General features: G+C 35.1%; 1 protein-coding gene across 3 annotated transcripts in view; it reads right to left on the bottom strand.

The window, feature by feature from the left end:
* Nucleotides 1-6,296: 6,296 nt before the first annotated feature.
* CB1H4orf33 (chromosome B1 C4orf33 homolog) overlaps nucleotides 6,297-19,358 on the bottom strand; it is a 119,957-nt gene continuing 106,895 nt past the window's right edge. Inside the window, exons 8-10 of one of the 3 annotated variants that reach the window (XR_014137620.1) lie at nucleotides 10,365-10,637; nucleotides 8,353-8,420; nucleotides 6,297-6,572 (exon numbers count right to left, since the gene is read on the bottom strand). The gene's annotated coding sequence lies outside the window, so the exon portion shown is untranslated. The remainder of the gene's footprint in view (nucleotides 6,573-8,352; nucleotides 8,421-10,364; nucleotides 10,638-19,358) is intronic. The other 2 variants (XR_013555145.2, XR_013555146.2) reach the window with 2 other exon arrangements.

Below are 19,358 nucleotides of genomic sequence, written 5' to 3'. Positions count from 1 at the left end.
TACTGTTGGGTGGGAATGAAAACTAGTGCAGCCGCTCTGAAAACCAGTATGGAGGTTTCTCAAAAATTTAAAAATAGAACTATCCTATGATACAGCAATTGTACTACTAGGTAAGAATACAAAAATACTAATTCAAAGGGATACATACACCCCAATATTCATAGCAGCATTAGCTATGATAGCCAAAATTATGGAAACAGCCCATGTCCCCTGACTGATGCAATGTCTATTCTACCCAAAGTAATCTATACATTTAAGAAGATGTGGTGCATACACATAATGGAATATTACAAAGAAAGAAAGAAAGAAAGAAAGAAAGAAAGAAAGAAAGAAGGAAGGAAAGAAAGGAAGGAAGAGAAAGAAAGAAAGAAAGAAAGAAAGAAAGAAAGAAAGAAGGAAAGAGAAAGAAAGAAAGAAAGGAAGGAAGAAAGAAAGAAAGAAAGAAAGAAAGAAAGAAAGAAAGAAAGAAAGAAAGAAAGAAAGAAAGAAAGATCTTACCATTTGCAATGACTTGGATGGAGCTAGAGAGTATTATGCTAAGTGAAATAAGTCAGAGAAAGACAAATACCATATGATTTCACTCAAATGTGGAATTTAAGAAACAAAACAAGCAAAGAGAAAAAAGAGAGAGCAAAGCAAACCAAGAAACAGACTCTTAACTCTAGAGAACTGATAGTTACCAGAGGGGAGGTGGGTGTGGGGATGAGTGAAATAGGTGATGGGGATTAAAGAGTGCATTTGTTGTGATGAGCACAGGGTGTTGTATGTTAAGTGTTGAATCATTATATTGTACACCTGAAACTAATATAATGCTGTATGTTAACTGGAAGTTAAATAAATTCTTAAAAAAATAAATATATAAAACACCTAGATAGTGTAAAGTTGAGCTCCAAATGAATGTGAAGGTGGGCCCATATTCATAAATTCTCAGAGAAAAATTGTGCTACCCCAACTCCCAGCTTAGACTAATATAGGTAAGTTGCTTAATTGGCTTTGTGCCAGTGGATAGATATTTTTCCAGTTCAGTCTTAACCTGTCCACTGGTGTTGCAATTCTTCAATAGTTTCTCATTTTATTTTCTATTTCATTTTGAAGCCCCTGACTCATATGGACCACAGCGTCATTTTCTGTCCCCACAGGGCCATTAAATTCCAGTTCTTGATGACAGAGATGGAACCAACCCCACTCCCATTTTCCTAGGTAGCCACATCAACTTTTTCCCTGGGGTTTTGTTTCCTCATCATTTATCTCCCTGGGGATTTTCCAAATTTTTCTGTGAGCATTTAAATGAATGGTTGTGTTTTATCTAGTATTTCTAGATTTTTAAAAACTAGATGCTATTCTGGTTATATAATCCCCACTATCCAGAAACAAAGCTCTTTAAGTTGTTTTAATATGAGTCAATATTGGATATTATGTTTAATATTCAATGATAAAGAAGATAATTTTAGGATTACTAAAAATGAAACCAAAATCTGTCACATATGATTCAGTGAGAAATCCTTATATTAATGTCACATTCAAAATGAGTTTAGTACTTTCTTAGCTCTTTTTAAAGCTCTTATTTTAGAAGCCAAAGATAAAGAATTTGGTTGCTTTCAAAGCTCTATTATTTAACTCACATAATTTATTAATTATGAATACAAATTATGATTAACTAATTTACTCAACTGATCTTACATTTTCTTGATTTGTATTGGGATGCTGTGTCAGGATTTATAAAAATTCAGTGTCAGTTCAGATATTTTGCCAAGTTTTCCCACTATTCCCCTAATCCTAGCCTATGCCACACTTAAGAAAAAAAAACCTGGAGGGCATTTTCCATCCATACGTGAAACATTTTTCTGCCTCTGAGCTGTTGCTATGCCTTAAACTATCCATAAATTCTTATTCCCCACTCCTCAAATCCAACTCTCAAACCTATGCATGTTTCAAGGCCCTACTTATAGGTCTGTCATCTTCATGAAAGCCCTCTTTATTGCCCCAAATATGATCTCCAGTCTCTTTCTGCATTACTCTTGTGATCCTTATATTCTATCATGGTTTATTTCTTCATCAGGGTTTTAAATTTTGGTTTACCTCAGAAAATAGAAGTATCTTTTTTATTCTTATATTCCATAAAACACTTTGAGAATTTATAGAAAATCAACAAATACCTATTGAGTTTCAAGTGAATAAAAGCTCCTTTGCAATTCAAATTGATAGCTTTATAAAATTATAAATAACGTCATTATTTATTTTTTAAATATAAACCCTGAAAGAGAAGATTTAAAAGTGTTACATGCTATATAAAACTTGTGACAATACCTGGAATTAACCCCTCAGGATTCCTACAAAAAAGGAAGGTTTAGACTAAATGACTTGTAAGGTTTCTTCTACCTCTAATATGCTAATATTCTTTACCAACTTCATATACATTTTTATGTATATTTCAGTCAGAGGGCATAGCATTTGTGCTGGCAGTGAGGTAATCACTTAGCTTAACACTATGCTTCCTGAAAATGAGAAATGATTACAGGATGCAGTAGAAGCAAGTAAGACATACAGAAAACACTAAAACACTAAAACACTTTCCTCCTGCAGTGTCTCTCCACTGCCCTCTATTGTCTTCGCTTAATACTACCCTTGTTGAAAATAAGTGATTACAGAATCCAGCTCCATATCACAGAGCAGGCAGTGAAGAATGGGTTTGAGTGGCAATGAATTGATGATTGGCAAAATAAGGAATATAAATTTCATTGCATACATGTTATGCTCAATTTAAGAGCATATTTCCTAAAATTTAAAAGATATTTCTTCATGTTATTATATGAGGAAGTAAATTTGGATTTAAATAATTAATTCTTTCGAACACCAAAGTATTAGTTAACAAACTACAATTCAAGCATATTAAATTGTAGCAGAGCAGCTCAGTGCATTATGTGATTTCAACTTATTCTCTAATTTTGCAATTGAAGAATATATTTCACCTTTCCAAACTTATTCTTATTTGATATCAAGGTCTATTTTTAATAAATATCATGGGCTACACATTGGACAAGAAAAAGACTTATGACTTAAAAGAGCATCTAGTGGGGGCGCCTGGATGGCTCAGTCGGTTAAGTGTCTGACTTCAGCTCAGCTCATGGTCTCGCGGTTTGTAAGTTCGAGCCCTGTGTCAAGTTCGAGCCCCGCGTTGGGCTCTGTGCTGACAGCTCAGAGCCTGGAGCCTGCTTCAGATTCTGTGTCTCTCCATCTCTTGGCCCCTCCCCTGCTCATGCTCTGTGTCTCTCTGTCTCTCAATAATAAACGTTAAAAAATTAAAAAAAAAAAAGAGCATCTAGTGGTTGGTATTTATATATATACATATTATAATACAATAAACCTTTGACTCTAATCTCTAAGAGCTTATTTGAATTAAAAGAGATAATACGATTGCACTAAAACATCATGTGCCTCAAATTACAGAATAAATATCTTCTGCACTATGATTTCCTTGGATCTCACCATTCGCTTATTTAAAAAAACTGTGTTATATTTAATAAATACAAAAATGCCTTGTAAAACTTGGGCAGCATGCCATAGTGGTTAAAAGCATGGGCTTTGAAAATAGACTGACTTTGCTTGAATCTTGGCTCTCACACTCATGCAACTTTGGGCAAGATTAACCACTCTCTGTCTCAGTTTTGTCATTTGTAAAATGGGGATAGAGTACCTGCCTCATAGGGTTTTTGGGTGTATTAAATGAGCTAATAGAAATAAAGTGTTTAATAAATGTCAAATGAAAGTTCACTGTTTTTGTTTTTCCTTTTATCTATCTCCTTGAGAACAAGCGTCAAACACTCGATTGATTATGGTGACTGATTATGTGAAGAAGAAACAACTAATTTTCCCTAAAACTCTCTCAAATCACCATATGAGAGAATAGAGAGATAAACACTTTCTCCCCTTAGAATTCCAGGACCACTTAACTGTTTCTTTAAAGTGGGACAAAACAGAGGCTCCTGGGTGGCTCAGTCAGTTAGGTGTCCGATTTCAACTCAGGTCATGATCTACTCCGTGAGTTCAAGCCCCGTGTTGGGCTCTGTGCTGACAGCTCAGACCCTGGAGCCTGTTTCAGATTCTGTGTCTCCCTCGTTCTCTCTCCTCCCCCACTCATGCCCTGTCTCCCGCTTCTCAAAAATAAATAAATGTTAAAAAAAAATAAAAAAGATAAAGTGGGACCAAATATATGTATATGTTTTACTTTTCTTAACACTTTGTTAGGTGTTAGTCATGACTGATTTATCCTTATCACTCGAGGTTGTGAGCTATCAATATGAATTGCATTATATGTGTTTACATTTCTATATTTCCCACCCAACTCATGCTCAGAAAAAAAAATCTATTAAGCCCGGAATAAGATTCCTTAAGCTTTTGATTCTAAAGCTTGTTAAATTTCCTGTTTCAAGCCATAGATAGCAATGCTAAAGAAGTTATTCATATAAAGTTACTTTAAAAAAAATAAATTGGTACTAAGAATGTGCTATTGAGCAGAACATATACATATTGAGTAGAACATGGTAGAACATTTTTTTCCTGCCAGTCTTAATACAATCATGTATCCAGTAGTTCAATTCATAATCATTTAATAAAGTGAACATTTGTAGTCTTAAACATTAAGAAAGAAACAGGCTATTAAAAGTTAAAACCCTACATGCATTTAGCTATGTTTTAAAAAAAAAATCCCAGGAATATTGTAATGAGGTCTAGGTTTGGGAGCAAGCATTGTGCAAGTTAATGTAAGTAATGAACCTTTCATGTGAAATGATGTAGTGTCACAACTCATTTGCATCCCACTTAAAGTGTAATTAAGTTTCTCTGACAGCATGGCTTATGGCTGAAAGAACAGACCTGGCTGTTAAATTAATCCAGAGTCCCTCAGTTAATAACACTCAACAAAGAAAACTTTACATACTCTTTCATTTAAAGTTCCCAAACTCCCATTTACAGAAGTATATGACAAGGCAGCCATACAGGGAAACCTCTGCCTGAAATTGATGGCCTTTCACCAGACAGATTTAATCATCAAAATACCTGAAAACTAGACTTTGATGAATCAGAACATAAGAATATGCTGTTTTCATTCCAGCTAGGATGGCTGGTAGTCTAGAGGGAATGATTTCACATTTAAATTTCACTGCACCACATAGTTATAGTATGTTTTCAAACTTCCATCCAAACTGTTGGTAATTTTAAGATTTATAGCAGAACTGGCTTACTATAAGTGCTCAGAAATAATGGAATTTATTTTTCTTATTCATTCTTTCAGGACTTGACTGTTTAATATAAGTGTCCAAGTGAAGTTGTTATCCAATAAATTCTTTTAAGGTTTTTGTGTGTTAGTTTGCCACTTGTCATTGCTTATTTATTTTGTTAAGAATATTTAGTTTTTCAATCCCCAGAACGATTATGATGTTGCCACAAGATTAGAAGTACGCTGTGTTATTTAGGACATGTTTTAACTAAAGAAGGATTCAATTTATAAATAATCTAAACTGTTTACAGAGAGGCAGACAAGAGAACAAATTTTTCAGAATCAGATTGCATTTCTTTCTAGGGCACTATAAGAATCTTTGCCCAATAATTATGCATGGCTACTGTTTAGTGCTATTATCCTGTTTTTCTTTCTGGCCTCCCCAGTTCAAAGGCTGATGTCAAAAGAAATACTCTATATTTAAATTAATAGCCTCAAAACTCAACTATTATTGCCACCATAAATAAACTGGCTCCTCAGAAAGTCAGTTAAAGTTTTGGCAGCTGAAGAAAGAAGTTTAGATATATCTTTAACATACATGATATTCCTGAATCCTACAAGTGCCCAATAACATAATCATATAATACCTATTGGACTTACTCCAGTCCTCTAAAGCAGTATTGTTCAAGGTCTTTCAGGTTAAGTGAGCATTTATTCTGACAGACAACCTGCATACCATCCCTACCAAGAAAATTGCCATATTTAGGATTTAGATAATATGTTAAAGTGTAATATTGAGTACAAGTTATAATATTCACCTCCATGCATTTGCACAGTACTGACATGTCCCTAGGGCAAAATTTGCAGCAGCTCATTTTTCTACATCAGGTCTCAGCACTATGCAACGTATCACTGGCATTTTCACAGAAACAGTGCATTCTTTCTTCTTATTTTCCAAAGATCTATTTCAGGGAACAGAAAACTTGCCAGGAAGCCTGAGTTGATAGGGAAGAAGCACCCCAACAATTATTTTCTCTTGCCATTCATTAAAAAGTATCATATAGTAAAACATAAAGAGTAAAAGTCATGTTCAATTAAATGATTTATTTTGGGCATATTGTTGGAACATTTACAGTGGTACCAGACAAAGATTTTTACTTCAGCTATCCAACTGAGGCCAAAAGGTGAGTTCTATTTGTGAGGTGGTTTTCTTTATGAGTGATTACCTGTGTTGTCAGAGGGATCACAGCAAAGATCCCTCCACACAGCTCTTGAGTCTGGATGCTCCCAGTTGTCTCCCATAATCCACTTCAAATTGAAATGTTTAAAATACACAAGGCAATGGCTTCAGGTCACACTGAAATAAAAAAATCAACTTTTAAGTATTGAATACACAACTGTGTTTCTATTTATTCATTAAAACCAATGAAATTTTAAAAGAAAATCATATTATGTATGTGTCTGGAAATTGTGCATTAATATGTTATTTTTAAATTATATTTATATAAACATTATGTATTATATACTTTTTTTACATACATATGCAATTTTTCTTGTGCACAAGTATACAGACCTTGCTAAAATATTCATTGAAGAGTGAGAAACCAGGGGTGCCTGGGTGGCTCAATCTGTTAAGTGTCCAACTCTTGATTTCAGTTCAGGTCATAATCTCACAGGTTTGTGAGATCAAGGCCCTTATCAGGCTCTATGCTAACAGTGCAGAGCCTGTTTGGGATCTCTGCCCATCCCCAGCATGTGCACACAGTCTCTTCTCTCTCTCTCTCTCAAAATAATAAATAAACTTTTTGAAAAAAGAGCAAGAAACCATTCTATGCTAATGTTTTACATATACATATATATATACATGGCATGTTTTTCTTAATTCAAATCACATCTAAGAGTTTGTATGAGCAGGTTGTTGAATTCACATTTAAGACATGTCAAGATGGTCCAAATCTAAGGTTCACCATGTAAAAATAAAGATAATCTGTCATGTCCTATTGATAATTTCTATGAGTCTGTGATTATTACAAAATACACAGACTCAGTTCACACAGAGTACTGTATATTAATTACTTTCATTCATACAAAAGTCTTATTAGTTTTATCTATAGATTAGCAAAGCACACAAGCTTCTACTACCAGCAGCAATGTTACTACTACTATTCTTAAAAGCAAACAGAAATCATGCAGTCCTGTATAGCGCCCAGCACAGCCCAAAGGAAATTGATCCAAATTGACTAATGTATACATTCATTTCTGATTAGATGGAAGTTGATCCAAATAATACAGCTGTTAAAATATATATATATAAAATACTTATATATTATATATAATATTTATGTATTATTTATATATTTATTATATATAATATTAAATAATATATAATTATTGTTAATATTAAATAATATATAATATTATACAATAATAAAATTTATTATATATAATATTTATATCTTATTTATATACTTATTAAAATATTTATATATATTTATATAAAATATATAAAAAGTAAAACAAATATACTGAAAATAATTCAACTGTGCTATATATAAAGAATACAAAAATAATATGTATATATAATGTATATATACTTACATGTTTATAATTTTATACGTACAATTTTTTTTAATTTTAGGCACAGTGAAAAAAATTTTGAGTGCTTAAAGTACCTTCCAAAAAAATGTACAGTATCTGAAATGAGCAGGTATCAAACCAAAAAATTCAAATATTCATAAAATGTAACATAAGAAATACTTGTAAAATATAAACCATATTTGGATTTTTGGAGTTATGGAAAGTTGAGAAAATAATGTAAATATACAAGAAAGGTTATATGGTAGATTTTATTCTACATTTTAAAAAGTTTAAATAATTTACAATCTTCCCTTGGTATTTTTCACTGCCTTTTAGCTCATACAGTATAAACAGAAAATATTTTAGAATACATTTGGTTAAAATCTCACTTATTTATGAATAGATCCTCTTATTCTCATTATCAGAAATACAATGAAGATCTTTCTTGGATATTAAAAAAACTCAAGGATTTGTTGTTAAAGTTCTTATCTCCCTCTCACAACCCATTATAGCTAAAAGACAAAAGGAAACATGTAATCAAATTATTGTTGCCTACTCACCTTGTCAGACCTCAGTTTCTTCATAGAGTATTGAATAAAGGGCTTCATAAGTTCGTCCAATCCCCAATCTATGAATTGTATATGAATTCATTATATCAGTGCCAGGTGGCAAATATTCCCAAAGAGGAATGAAGAAATGCAATTCCCATTCTACTGATTCCAGGTAATGTTGACTTAAATGTAAGCTCAGCAATTTTTTTTCATAAATTAAGAGGAAATAATCAAAATGTTATAATTTTGAGGTTGGCAAATTTAATGTGTAAACAAATAGAACCACAGTTTAAACTAAACAAAAACTATATATAACTGCTTTATAGGCAAGTTGTCACTCATGGTCCCTAGGTTGAAAACCCATTAATAATGCTATTGAGTATTTATCCCATTCATAGTTTTATTATTTATAAAGTTAAAAGTATTTATGGTCTGCTATAAAACACATAAAATGTCAGATTCAACTTGTGCAAATGGCTACTTTTTAAAAGGCATATTGACACTGCTGAGCTAACCATTGGTTCTTAAGGCTTAAAGCTCTAAGGAAAGCAACTAAAGCCGCTGTTTGCTCATTAGCCCAAACTTTATTATAGTTGTTAATGTCTATGCTGATCCCTGACAGGCAAACCTAGACTCTAGAGACCTGTTAAGCAGCCACCTTAGCCCCAGGAAACTTGCCCCTACCTGCTTGGGCTAATCATTTTATTCTTTCTCATGATTTCGAAGCTGATCATATTTATTATATTGGTCTTTTTCACTCAATCAACAACAATTATTTTACTATTTTATCATTTTGGTATATTTTGGTAAATTTTTTGCTGATATCAATTTCTACCCTTTTAAACTGCTCATCTTCTTATTAGTGCTTATTAACTATAATCTTTTAACAGGGATAAGGCATAAAAGGGATAGGTTTTGGAAACCATCCATATGCCAAACAGAGAATATTGGATTCCTTTTTTATTCAGATTGTCTCCCCGTAGACTTTCTTACCCTGTTCCCAAAGCAGATCCTGTCAACCCTAATGAAGAATCTAATATTAACTGAAGTCAACCAGAATCATTGACAATCCCATTCTAAGAATTATCCATTTGGAAAACTGGTGATCGAAAGCCAAATTACCTTCTCTGCTCTTCCAACTGCAGTCCCTCAGAGATCAAGACAACTTAATTGTAAAGAACTGTTCAGGAAACTGCTGTAACAATGTTATACACAGAACATTGACAACTTCTATGAAAAGACCCATAAACTACAATCTATGGTCTCTGATAAACAAAATCCATTGAATATAGTCATTTCCCCTAGCCATCTATTCTGCATCTAGAGAGGAAAGGATGTAAGGAATTTTATCCAGGGAAGCTCAGAGCTCACTCTGGTGTAACTCTATAAAACTTCTAAAAGTTGTCTCCCTTTTAGAATTTTTTAATAGAACTTTTTAAGTAAAGACTCTACTATCAGATAATTTGAATCCTGTAAACTATCCTGCTGCCAGAAAAAATTTGTGTAACTTGCTTGACCTCCTTCAAAATAGGAATTCATAAAAGTTCTTCATCATGGCTAGAATTGGTTTTGGGAGGGCTATAATTTGTTTTAAGATGATAAGTGTATCATAAGAGCCAAGCATTCATTGTTTATGATGTTATTTTTCCAAAAATAGTTTTTATAAAAAACATTTTTATAAAGATCTGACACTATCAAGCTCTAACAAGTTAGGATCTAAATGTTAACACCATTATTCCTCTCCTCATTTCACTTGCTTCTGTAACAAGAAACTTACCTTAATTCTTTTTTTTTTTTTTTTTTTTTTTTTTTTAACATTTATTTATTTTTGAGACAGAGAGAGAGCATGAACGGGGGAGGGTCAGAGAGAGAGGGAGACACAGAATCTGAAACAGGCTCCAGGCTCTGAGCGGTCAGCACAGAGCCCGACGCGGGGCTCGAACTCACGGACCGTGAGATCACGACCTGAGCCGAAGTCGGCCGCTCAACCGACTGAGCCACCCAGGCGCCCCGAAACTTACCTTAATTCTTAACTTTATCAAGCTCTGCACTGTCATTCAACAAGAATTTATCAAGTGTTGCCACATGGTAGACACTTTTCAAACTGGGCAAAAGTAGTCAACAAAATAAAGTCCTTGTCCTCATGTATCTCATATCCTCATGGATCTTACATTCTAGCTATATTCATAGAAGAGGTTCTTGAGTATCAGCAAACACCTAAGGCAAGCACCTTAGATTCCTTTTCTCATTTACCAAGAGAGGAACCGGATGCCATTTTTGATTTGCTAAAAGCACTGCAGAAAAAAAAAATGATTAATGTTCAGAACGCAGATGATAGCAGTAAATTATCATCCAGCTGAATAACCTTTTCATTCATCTTCTTCTATTTCCTTCTGCCTTAGAAGAATATAATTTTAAGAGGTCAAAGATGATGTCTACCTTGTACACTAGCATGCCCCCATTGTCTAGCACATTTAACATATGTTGACTGACTAATGAGCAACAGGTGAAATAATGAATGAATAAATGAGTATCACTGAAGTACCTATTCATAGGCAACCCTATAACTGTGGTTGATTAATACCCTTAGTTGTTCACAGTATCATCCATCTTACTTCTCAAAGTGACTCTGTCAAGTGACCTTCCTGTCATATTAGGCAACAGGCAAAATCCTAAGAAAAATTGTAAATGTACTAGTCACAGATTGAGATTGCTATTTCTGTGCTCCTCACCCCATCCCTTCCTCTAAATTCTTCATATTTTTCTCTGAGTGGTGAGGCAAAAGAAGCCATATAGAAGCTATAGGAGGGAACCAATGTGTCATTTATATATTATCACAGGGGGGAGCTCCCTTGTTTCCCAAAGCTGCAGCATCCTCAGCCTGCTGTCTACCCTCTCAAACCCTACTCCAGTTTCTCCTACTAAATTGCACAATTTTTTTCAATTAAATATTAAAAATGGTCCAGTAGCCACATTAAAATCAGGCCCCCAAAATATTCCAGGCCAAAGTCTTCCAAGGTTGTGGTGAGTAATTCTATAATTTCAAGTAAGTTCTTATTTAAGTACAGTTGCTTTTTTTGAAAAAAGCTTCAGCTCTAACCAAGGCATTCCAGCACAGTTTCCTTTTAGGTAGGTTGGATTTTCATGCCAGCAAAAAAATAAGTCAGACTCTTCAATATTCCGCTGAAAAACCATTCTGGTCATCAGTTTGTCTGATTAAGATTACAATAGTCTTCTATCAATCAACCATACATAATAGAAGGCATCATCATAGTGTGCTTGCTTTTGCTTCCCACTGTGAATTTTTAGCCACATACCTCTTGTTAGAAACCCAGCTAAGATACTTTACATTCAAAAGAAATTGATTAAAGTGGTCATTTCAAAATTTTTTCTTTCTTTCTTTCTTTCTTTCTTTCTTTCTTTCTTTCTTTCTCTTTTTAATTTGAGAGTTGGGGGTGGGGGGAGGGAAGGCAGAGACAGAGGGAGAGAGAGAATCCCAGGAAGGCTATGCACTGTCAGCTCAAAGCCCAACACAGGACTTGATTCCACAAAATATGAGATCATGACCTGAGCCTAAATCAAGAGTCAGGTGCTTAATCAACTGAGCCACACAGGCGCCCCTCAAAATATTTTCTAATTGTAAACTTATCCAAGGTACTTATAAAAACACATTCCTAGTGATAGAGGGAAGATGGTGGCAAACTAGGAGGACCATAGGCTTACCTAGTCTCACAAATACAACTAGATAACTTTCATATAACCTTAGATACCCCAAAAGTCCATCTGAAGACTGGCAGAACAAACTCCATAACTAATGGGTAGAGAAGAGGCCACATTGAAGAAGGTAGGAAGTGCAGAAACACAGCTTGGAAGAGAAATGGATCAAGGCTGCAGCAGAGGGGAGGGAGCTGTGGTCATGGAGAAGAGCCAGAAACAGACTAGCACACAGGGGAGTGCATGGAGAAAATGAATCCTCATAGCAATTGACTTGGAAAGTGAGGGGCCCAAATTTCATGAGTTCTTGCAACCAGTAAGACTTAAAGCCTGGAGTTTTAAATGTCAGCATGCTTGGCTCTGGGAGAACCCAGGGGACATTGGAGATGCTTTTGAAGAGAAGGCAGGGCACACAGCCCATGGATATACAACTTGTAAACAGCTATCTGAAGACAGCCTGGGGTACAGAGTGGGGAGGTTAGTTGCTCATCTCAGAGCATGTCCCAGAGAAGCAGTTTCCACAGAGAAACCCCTCGGGGAACAAAGGAACTAGCAGGCACAATTTCTCTCCCCTGCCCCTCAATATAAGCAGGGCCACCTGTGGGAACCAGCAGAGGGCCTACACTCACTACCTAAAGTGCTTATACCAAGCCCTGCCCCTCTGTGCTCCAGTATAACTGCCCTTCACAGTCACACTTGCCTCAGTCTCAGCATGGTGGACCCCCTTCTCCAAAAGGCTGGCTCAAACCCTATGAACATTGCATCTCCTGACCCATGAGTTTTGTGAGGACTCAGTTCCAGTGGCAGTAGTGACAGGTCTCATTTCAGAAGCAGACCAGAATGCCACACTCAGGCAAGATATTAAACACTGCCCAAAACAGGCAAAGAGAGCCTCTGCATATGACTGGTCAAAAGGATAAAGCAGCCAGGACACAAAAGCAAAGCACACACAGCACACATTGGAGACACTCCCAGAAGTGTCAGGCCCTGAGGAATAGGGGACACTACAATACAAGGCATTACAGGATCTCTTATTCACAAAGCCATTACGCTCAAGAACAGGAGAGGTAGGTGACTTTCCTAACACAGAGAAACAGTTAGAAAGACTTAGACAAAATGAGAAGACAGAAGAATTTGTCCCAAATTAAAGAATAGGACAAAGCTACACGTGGATTTCTGAGCAATACAGATATAAATAACATGCTTGATGGAGAATTTAAAGCAATAGTGATAAGGATACTCACTGGACTTGAGAAGAGTGGAGGACATTAGTGAGACCATTAGCACAAAGACAAGAAATAACATAACAGAGAGATAAAGTGTTCGATGACAAACTGAGAAACACACTTGATGGAATGAACAGCAGGCTGGAAGAAGAAGAGGAAGAAATTAATGACACAGAAGCAAAGTAATGGAAAGTAATCAAGCTGAACAAAAGAGAGAAAAAAATTATGCAAAATGAGAATAGATTTACAGAACTCAGTGACTCTATCAAATGTAAAACATTCATATTATAGGAGTCTCAGAAAAAGGAGAGAAAAGGGGGGCAGAGAACTTATTTGAAGAAGTAATAGCTAACCATTCACTAATCTGGAGAAGGAAACAGATATCCAGATCCAAGAAGCACAGAGAACCCCCAACAAAATCAACAAAAGTAGATCTACATCAAGACATATTATAATGAAAATAACAAAAGATAGTGATAAAGAAAAAATATTAAAAGAAGCAAGACCAAAGAAGAGATTTATGTACAAAGGAACTCCATAAGGCTATCAGTGGATTTCTCAGCAGAAACTTTCCAAGCCAGAAAGTAGTGGCATGATATATACAAAATGCTGAATTGGAAAAACCTGCAGCCAAGGATACTCTATCCAGCAAAGCTATCATTCAGAATATAAGGGGAGATAGTTTCCCAGAAAAACAAAAACTAAAGGAGTTCATGAACACTAAACCAGCCCTGCAAGAAATTTTAAAGGGGATTCTTTGAGTGGAAAGGAAAGACCAAAAGTGACAGAATGAAGGTAGGAAACACACAAGCAGTAAAAATGAATATTTCTGTAAAAAGTCAGTCAAGGAACTCACAAAATGAAATGATGCAAAATATGACACCATATACATAAAACATGAGGAGGAGAGGAGTAAAGAATGGGTTCAAACTTAAACGACTTAATATAGACTGCTATATGCAGAAGATGTTGTATACAAACCTAATGGTAACCATATATTAAAAACCACTAATAAATATACAAAGAATAAAGAGAAAAAAATCCAAATTTATCACTAAAGAAAACCAGAAAGCAATGAAAGTGAAAGAGAAGAAAGGATCAGAGAAAATCTTCAGAAACCACAAAACAAATAATAAAATGGCAATAAATACATAGCTATCAATAATAACATTAAATATAAGTGGACTAAATGCTCCAATCAAAAGACATAAGGTGACAGGATGAAAAAAAAAAGGCAAAACAAAACTCATGTATATGTTGCCTATCAGAGACTCATTTTAGAACTAAAGACATCTGTAGATTGAAAGCGAGGGGATAAAGGAACTTCTATCATGCAAATTAGTGTCAAAAGAAAGCCAGAGCAATACTTATATAAGACAAAACAGACATTAATTCAAAGACTGTGGAGCACCTGGGTGGCTCAGTTGGTTAAGTGTCTGACTTTGGCTCAGGTCATGATCTCATGGTTTGTGAGTTTGAGCCCCACATCAGGCTCTGTGCTGACAGCTCCGAGCCTGGAGTCTGCTTCAGATTCTGTGTCTTCCTCTCTCTCTGCTCCTCCCCAACTTGCTCTCTCTCTCTCTCTCTCTCTTTCTCTCAAAAATGAATAAACATTAAAAAAAACAAAGACTGTAATGAGAGACAAACAAGGACACTATTTTTAATAATAAAGGGGACAATACAACAAAAGATACAATTGTAATATTATTATACACAAACATGTAACATATTATAGACCTAACATGAGAGCACCCAAATACACAGAACAGTTAATAACAAACATAAAGGAACTAATCAATAATACAATAATAGTAGGGGACTAATTAACATCCCATTTACATCAATGGACGTATCATCTAAACAGAAAATCAACAAGGAAACAATGGCTTTGAAAGACACACTGGACCAGATGGGTTTAACAAATATATTTAGAACATTCCATCTTAAAACAGCAGCATATACATTCCATCCTAGAAGAGCATAATACACGTTATTTTCAAGTGCATATGGAACATTTTCACAGAACGAGAACAAACAATCTTAAAATTTGTATGGAACCACAAGAGACCCCAAATAGCCAAAGCAATCTTGCTGATAGCATGGAGCATGCTTAGGATTCTCTCTCTCCTCTCTGCCCCTCCCCTGCTTACATGCATGCTCCGTTTCTTTCTCTCAAAATAAATAAATATACTTTAAAAAATAAATCTTGGGAAATGTAAACCAAAACTACAATGAGGGGTACCTGGGTGGCTCCACTGGTTAAGTGTCTGACTCTTGATTTCAGCTCAGGTCATGATCTCACAGGTCACGAATTCAAGCCCTGCATCAGGCTCTGCACTGAGTGTGAAGCTTGCTTAGGAGTCTCTCTTTGCCCCTCCCCCTTCTCAAAAATAAATAAATAACCTTTAAAAAAAACTACAATGAGATATCACCTCACACCTGTCAGAATGGCTAAAATCAACACAAGAAATAATCGATATTGACAAGAATGTGGAGAAAAGGAATCCTCTCACACTGTTGATGGGAATGCAAACTGATGCAGCCTCTCTGAAAAACAGTATGGAAGTTCCTCAAATATTTAAAAATAGAACTACCCTATAATCCAGGAATCACATTACTGGGTACTCACCTAAAGAATATAAAAACACTAACTCAAAGGGATACATGCACCCCTATGTTTATTACAGCATAATTTACAATAGCCAAATTATGGAAAGAGCCCAAATGTCCATTGGCCAAATGAATGGATAAAGAAGTGGTACACACACACACACACACACACACACACACACAAAATATGTAATATTACTTTGCCATAAAAAATGAAATATTCCAATTTGCAGTGACATGGATGGAACTACAGAATATAACGCTAAGTGAAATAAGTCAGTCAGAGAAAGATAAATACCATATGATTTCACTCGTATGTGGAATTTAAGAAACAAAACAATAAGCCAAATGGAAAAAGAAAAAATAAACAAACCAAGAAACAAATTCTTAACTACAGAGAACAAACTGATGGTTACCAGAGGGAAGGTGGGTGGGGAATTAAGGAGTGCACTGTCATGATGAGCACCAGGTGATTAAAATAAAAACTAGGGGCCCCTGGGTGGCTCAGTCGGTTAAGCATCCGATTTCAGCTCAGGTCATGATCTCGCAGTCTGTGAGTTCAAGCCCCACATTGGGCTCTGTGCTGTCAGTTCAGAGCCTGGAGCCTTCTTTGGATTCTGTCTCCCTCTCTCTCTGCCCGCCCCCCACTCATGCTCTGTCTCTCAAAATATGAATGAAAAACAAAATCCCTAGTCTCCATTCAAGATTCCTGAATCTGAATATTAAGGGAAGATCCAGTGTCTACAGTAGTGCCTTGCACATTAGTAGCTACATGCCAAGAATCAGTTAAATGAGTAAATGTATGAGTTATTGACTCCCATACTGAATACTTCATTTCCTGAAGACAGATGGTTAGTTCATTTTGTGGGACAGAATCATTAGGATTTTGCCCACCTGTATTTTTTGCTAGTCTAGATTTTCCCTGGAATGTGAGCTCCTTGAAAGAAGGTTTGACTGTGCTATTCATGTATTTAACTCCAGCCACAAGAACAATACCATATATATACATGGTAAGTGCCCACAAATATTTATTGAGTAAATGAATCAGTCTATAAACCTCATATTTATCAAGTCCCATACAAAATGCCAAGAGTGTTTAATCAGAGTAGAACTTATAATATTGAATACAGATACATCCGAGCCAGAAAAGTTGAAGTTGACATTGATGACTTCAATCTATTTTAAGAGCCCATTTTCATTCTTCAAACAACAATGTTTACAAGGAAGGATTGTAATGGCTATCACTTAGAGATAAAATTCTTATTTAAACCTGCATGATAATGTCCTATAGAATTATATACCTACTATATGCCTAATGCTAAAAATGTGAAATGTATTTGTTTGTCAACATTATGGCAGATTTTATAGATGGCACAAATATTTCAATGAACTTCTAACCCAAAGAACCATCCTAGGAGAAAACATACTCCTTCAGATACAAATATTTTTTTCTTCCTTTCAGAGAAAAGGAGATTTCCTTATTTTGTAGATTCCCAGTATAGTTTATATTTTGGTGTTGTTCATTTTTTTAAAATTTTGCTTCTCCTTTTTTTTTTCCCAAATAAGAGATACTTAAAGTAGATATAAATAAAACACATACTAAAAAAATCATATAAAACTTGTAAGAAATCCAATGTTAACTAAATTAACAAAACACTTAAAAAAGTAATAAATGACATTTATTAGTGAAAGCTTCACTAAAAGTGAAAGCTTCAGGAGAGGTGACATATTATTTGACTCTGTATCCTCTGGCCCTAACACAGAGCCAGGCCCATAAAAGGTACTCAGTGAAACTTGGATTAACAAATGAAAGAATAAATGAATGAATTCATTTCTGCCTAATAAATATACTTAAAAACTAATTTTGTTTCATTAATCAAACCCATTTTTTAACAAACTACTTTCAGTAGCAATTTGCTTGATACTCAAGTACACATACCTTTTTCTACCTATGAAAACAAAACTATGCTCCAGTTTTCAGTGTTGATTATGCTAGATACTACAGTATGACAGAGCCAAACCATTTCAAGAATTCAGCAAAACACTTCACTCTATTTGACACTTAAATAGACCAACAGTATTAAATCCATCACCTTCGTTCTGTTACCTCCACTACTGGGATTTTAATCCAGTTGGTATCCACCTAACACTCAATATACCCACAGTTCTCAATTTTGATTTTTCCCCTTCCATGAAATGGAAAATCAAATGGTAAAGTTAACAGAAGTGTAAAAAACACAGTACCAAATGTATTTTAATGGCGGTGTGAGTGTCGTTTAGGATAGCTGCTCTCTGAATAAATAGATTTGGGGCCTAACAATTAGAGAAAAAGGCATGGCATGTCCATCGCTTAGACCTGAAGACCTGTTGGCTGATCACTGTCCAGTTATGATTACTGGTCTCACCTGCAGTTTCCCTATAGCTCAAAAAACTGTCTAGCTGATTTTGTATGCAGAGGTTCCTAGATCGATTTCGTCCTGGAATAGATTCCTCACAAACAAGGATAATCCTTTATTTGAGGTATAGTCACTTGAATTCCTCTCTGTATTCTTCACTGTCAGGCTTTGCAATTTTTATTTATTCTTAGTAGAATGCACTTACTATTGTAGTTATGGCACTTTTCACTCTAAGTCCTTCTTTTCAGAGTCTTAAAGAAAGAAACGTCTTTATCTAGAAATTTCTCATGCTTGTTGACAGTCCAGAAATGATTTATTTTACAAAGGAATAGAGGTGAAAGGAGTAGAAAGATAATTTATTCTACCATCTTTGAGAACGTGATTATCAGTTAATCACAAGTTTACTGTTAAATGAAATGTGATGGCTTTCAACCTTTAATTTTTATTGCTTTTATCTTTGTTAATAACACTAAAATATTTCAAAATTTCCTGAATAGAGAAAACCTAGGGTAAAAATATTGTCCGTGGCTAAAGTAATTTTAATTTATTCTCTTCCACATTAATGTGGTAAAATGGATTACTATAACACTAGACAATGAAAAACATGATGTAATCTTATGTATATATTTACAAATACATTTACAATATATTTATTCATACATGGGTCTATATATAAACCAATATTTACTTATTCTGTAGGTGTCCCTTCCAATGTTTTTAAACATTAGCTTCTTCCACACATGAAAGAGTCCATGATAATCAGAATTGTCACTCTCTAAAACCTCCACTTAATATTTTGACTATTAAATCCATTGCTTTCCAAACCTTTTCCCCCCATAAAAATTACTGCATATAGGGGAACCTGGGTGGCTCAGTTGGTTAAGCATCAGACCTGGGCTCAGGTCATGATCTCACAGTTAGTGTGTTCAAGCCCTGCTTCAGGCTCTGTGCTGACAGCTCAGAGCCTGGAGCCTGCTTCCGACTCTCTCTCTCTCTCTCTCTCTCTCTCTCTGTTCCTTCCTTGTTTGCTCTCTGTCTCTTTCTCTCAAAAATAAATAAACATTGAGAA

This window comes from Panthera onca, chromosome B1 (assembly GCF_046562875.1).
Source record: "Panthera onca isolate mPanOnc1 chromosome B1, mPanOnc1 haplotype 2, whole genome shotgun sequence".
Classification (NCBI taxonomy): Eukaryota; Metazoa; Chordata; class Mammalia; order Carnivora; family Felidae; genus Panthera; species Panthera onca.
This window is presented reverse-complemented; position numbering and strand designations above follow the sequence as displayed.